The following is a 5,312-nucleotide window of genomic DNA, read 5'->3' on the forward strand; positions in this document are numbered from 1 at the left end:
TGAGGCCCGGGTAACATATAGAAATATGGGACTTGAGAGAAATACCAGATTGTTGGGGGAGAGATAATGAGATGAACCTTGGGAGAGTTTAGTTGCTGGGAGCTGCACTGGCCTCACTGGATGAAAGACACAGTGAGGAAATGGCAGAGTTTGCACAGCTTCTGCCATGAGAAATCAAAACTGGTATCTCCTTCTGCTACTACTGGCTCATGTTGGAAATGAGGCTGCTGGTATTGACCAGGCCTCACAATATTCCAGATCAGACCGATATTCCCCACACAGATTGCTCATAAGGAAAAGCATATTCCTGCCTTTTCAAAAGAGACTTCAGATGAAAGCATTGTGGATGATTGTCAAAAGGCTCTTCCTATGGGCCTTGCAGATTCAAGACTTAGATAATAAAGGGGGTTAAGAACCCAGGAGTTACAACTGAGCCTGGCCCCAAGACAAAGAGCCTAATTTAGAGTTAAGGACAGATATCCACCCCCACCCACTTGTTTCTGCTTGGAGCACAGCCTGGTGCTTGATCAGTATTCTCAGTATTGGGAGTGACTTGAATATGCTGACTGCTCCCTGTGAAGGAACCTATTGAGGAACTTCTTCTTTTGTGATTATGGGAGCAAAGGTGTTTCCTGAAAGACCTGTTTTTCTTAATACTTCTCCTTAAACCGAGCTTTTGACCCCTGCTCACAAAGAAGTAACCTCACCCTTTTTATGCTAAAAACTTTGTCTTCTATGCTAAAGATACCTTCCTTCCCCATAGGATATGCATCTAAATCACCTACCTCAGTCACTATTGATAAAGGTTATTCAGGAGTCTTCTACAAATCTATGTTCTGGAAAATTCTTACATATCAAAGAAGTTTGTCATCAGAAATCATTGTCTAAGGCAAATGCCACTTCTGTGCGGTCCCCCAAACACTTAATTATAAAATGAAGTTGAGCCCCAATCAGAGCAGAGATGCCTGCCTGGTGACCAGAAAGAATCTCGTGGCTCTCATCCCTCCCTCGCCAACACTGTCCATCCTTCAGGGACCCCTGGACCCCAACTGGAGCCGGCCTCTGGCATTTAATTTGAAGAGACATCCAGATTTGTAGCAGAAAGTTGTAAGGAGGCACCTGGACCTAGGTCAGTGGTTCCCAAACTTTGCCACACTGGAATCACTTGGGGTGGGGTGTCTTTTAAAACAATGAGGCTTCGTTATTATTATTTACTTAGTATTGTGTACAACCTTGGCATTGAGTTTTATAACATCTCTAGGTGGTTCTAATGGGTACCAACTTTTGGGAACCACTGAGATAGGCAGAGACATAGTTAAAGATGAAAACTCATGACTAATGTACAGAAAGATGTTGATGGAAGGAATCAGAGTGTTGGTAATTGCTTAGCAGGTATAGTAAGAGAATAATAGGGGGTAGAATTCTGGAGGATTCCTGTCTCCTTATTGGCTATGAGAAAGTATTAAATGATGGACAGCTAGGGTTAAAGATACAGCCACTGGCCACAGACAGAATAAAACTACCGAAGTACTATCAAGGACCCCATCTCACCAACATTAATAATTATAATAACTGTTATGTGCCAAGCACTACACTTATTACTTTACATCATTATAATCATTCCCATCATAAGCATCATCATCATCAATATTATCCAACAGTCATTGAATGATAGTATGTGGCAGGTTACACACATTATTTCATTTAATCTTCACAACAATCCTATGAGGTCTTATGTTATAAATAAGTAAAATGAGGGGCACCTGGGTGGCTTAGTAGGTTAGGCTTCCAACCTTGGCTCAAGTCATGACCTTGCGTTTTGTGAATTCGAGCCCCACGTCAAGCTCTGTGCTGACAGCTCAGAACCTGGAGCCTGCTTCAGATTCTGTCTCCCTCTCTCTCTGCCCCTCCCCCGCTCATGCTCTGTCTCTGTCTCTCTCTCTCTCTAAAAAATAAATAAACATTAACAATTTTTTTTAAAAAAAGGAAAATGAGGCTTAGAGAGATTAAGTAACTTGCCCAAATTTGCCCACTGGCAGAACCAGGCCTTGAATCCATAAATATCTGACTACTGAGCCTGAGATGCATTCATTATGTTCCTATCAGTTTAGGTAAGTACCATTCGTAATAACAAAATAAATTGGCATTAATTTTCCTAAGCACTTTCATATCCCTTCCTTCCCTTAATTCCTTCAGAGAGAATATTATTGGCCTGCTTTGACCAGTGAGAGAACTGACACCCACAGAGTTTACATGACATCCTAAGGTCACACAGTTTTGTTGGTAGAGCCCGAGTTAGGTTAGTACAGATTCATAGATTTTGTACAGTTTCTTACTGAAAGATTTCTGTACCCATTACCTCTCCGTGACTAGATCAAATGCCTGTCTTCTGTGTTCCCAAGGCACGCTGTGGTTTGCATTATCAGAGTACTTACCATGTTGCTTACCTGTCTCCTTCATTAGACTGAGAGCTTAGTGAAGGCAAGACTCTTACTTCTATTACTCAGTCTTGTGTCTAAGGCCTTAAAACTGTACCTAGCATCTGGTGAGTATTCAATAAATATGGGTTGAAGTGAATTTGAATTTATTGAAGCCCTTCTGAGTAGTCTGTAGGGAATAGAAAGAGGAGGCCAGCAGTCCCTGTCCTCCATCTAGACAAGCTTATAAATGATGGTATTATTTATTCTATGCATTTATAATAGTCTTCAAAAAAGTTGCAAGAGCAGATAGGGCTATTGTGTACAGCCACAGAATTTTCTAGCTTCTGCCGCATGAAACCCAGAAGCTTCCTCTCCATTTTTAAGCCCCAGGCGAGTGTGACTGGGCAGCACAAATGGGTAAAACAAAGGGCTAGTAATGAAGCCAAAGTAAGTGTTAGTTTCTCAAGTAGGAAATTGACTACATTCTCTATTAATTATTATTGATGCAGGAAAGGAAAAGGAACAAGGTGTTAAATTAGGTTTACTATGAAATGAGGCTAAAACAGAGACAGAGGGTTTCACATTTGTGAGTTTATCTAAATCCCTGGTGTGAACTAGTTTTCTAATAATGTGATTCTTTTTCCTAAAGCAGAGGGCACATTTATAAGAAAGTGAGATAATAAAGGTCCTATTCAGTTTGCCTGCAGTTTGTATCGTGTATGGGGATGCAAAATATGGACGACACGGACTCTGCCCTTGGGGAGAATTCCAGCCAAGTCTGGAATGAAACCATCTAAACTAGCCACTTAAGGATGATATGAGAGCAACTGCTTAAAGATGCCGAATGTATACATAAATGTAGCAGTGGAATTAAGTATCAGAAAGAGCAGAGGAGGGACAAAAGAAAAACCATGAATGTGAGAAGAATCACAAGAGAAGAAAGTAGATTGAGGTAGAGATCAGACTCCGGGCTTACCAAAGCCATGGCACTCAGGCACCGTGAATCCTACTGACATTTTCTTCTAAGGCTACTTTCAGGAAGAAATAGGGAAGGATTTTATTATGGCCTCAAATGGGGAAACAAGTTCTAGTGTCAAGGGAAAATTAGTAAAATTAATGAAATGGTGAGCCAGGGCATTGGCACTTGTGAGCTTGTAAAACAAGATTTCAGGAAGAGTTCAAGTTCTGTGACTTTCTCTGCTGGCTCAGAGAAATGTCTCTGAATGCCGAATCCTATACTTTATTGCCAGAACGCCCACCAGTCTGCAGTGGGTTTGGTTTATGCTAAGCAAAGGAAGAAAATGAACTCCCAGAAATTCTGCAGGAACCATTTTAATACTGAAATTGTACACGTTGTGATAAATTTTTAAAAAGAACAGGAATTTGTGCCACTGTTTTTCAATTTTTGCAAAACAGGTCAATTCGGGGAATGAAAGAGCAAAAAGTCAGTCATGAAGGAACAGAAAGATTTGGAACACAGATTTCAAAGGACCCAAAGTAGGAAACCAGGCAGATGACTCATCATGTCAGGGTTTTCATAGGAAATTATAAATTGGAACAATCTTCTGCATAATCTGAAGTATGCTGCAGAAGGGACCTGGCCCAGACACCTAGGAACAAAGATACTTGCTGCCACCCACTTAAAGCAAATGTAAAATGACTGGCAGGCAAAATGTAAATTGCCAAGGGCATCTTTTACCACCCATAAGGGGACATTTTTGGGGCTCCGATTTTCCCTTTGCTAGAGAACAAGAAACCTACTCCTCTCCATTCTACTTCAGCCACCCATTCATTCCCAGTCACACGCTGGAACTACCTTGTTGTATAAGAATCTGCATCGTCTTTGAAAACACTAATTCAGATATCCCACTCTCCAACACAACTTCCTGTTCTTCCACTTCACTTGCTCACATAGTTTTGCTGAAACAGGCCTTCTATTTCATTAAGATCTCCATTGACATCTTCATTTTCTATCTCTCAGTTCCCTCCTACCTCACTTTCTCCTTACTCGTAATATATCTGATGGTTCATCATTACTACTAACCCTTTGAAAATGCTGTTAATGCTCTTTTCTTTCCCTTCTTTTTTACACCAGTAAAATACAACACTGGATGAAACCTACCACTCCCATCATCTGTGGTTGCAATTGAAAGGTTGATAGAGAAAATTCCAGAGTCATAAAACTTGGGCAATGCTTATACATTTATGACAAATTATCGACTTGGCATTAAACACTGCAAAAGTCTTCTTATGTTTCTCTGGTAAGTTTGCTCTTTCTGCAAGAACTAGTTTTGCTTTTTTTCCTTTCTTCTAATTCACCAAACTTACCTTCCCGCACTTCTCCACTTCATTCTCTTGAGGATGATCTTGCCTGATATCTCATCAATGATAGCCCTCAGACAGACATTACCCCATCTTGCATCTGTGATTATCTGCTCCCTCTCCCCTTTAACTACAATGGAAAAGTAGCCCTCATGCTAACAAAGCCCAGATCCTTTGTACATGCTCTGCTTCCCATCTCATCCCACCTCTCTATAGGACCTTTATTATATATAAGTGTTCAAAGATACTTTATTAACTCCCACCTAAAATAATTTTTTTGTTCCCATCTTTCTTCCTGTTACTGATCTCTGTCTGTTCTCAACAAAGTCAAGCTTCTCCAAAGAGCTGTCTACATATTAACTCCACTTTCTCACTTCCCATTCAGTTTTTCATGGCTTTAGTCCTCATCACTGCACTGAAATATCTCTTGCTTAAGCAGTTCCTGTTGACTTCCGTGTTGCTAAATCTAGTAGATGCTTTTCAGTTCTCATCTTTCTTAATGTTTTGACATCGATATTTGACTGAGTTGACCACTCTGTACATTTGAAACTCCCTAGTTTTCCTTCTGAC

The sequence above is a fragment of the Crocuta crocuta genome, unplaced genomic scaffold (genome assembly GCF_008692635.1).
Source record: "Crocuta crocuta isolate KB4526 unplaced genomic scaffold, BGI_CrCroc_1.0 scaffold482, whole genome shotgun sequence".
In the NCBI taxonomy this organism is placed as follows: Eukaryota; Metazoa; Chordata; class Mammalia; order Carnivora; family Hyaenidae; genus Crocuta; species Crocuta crocuta.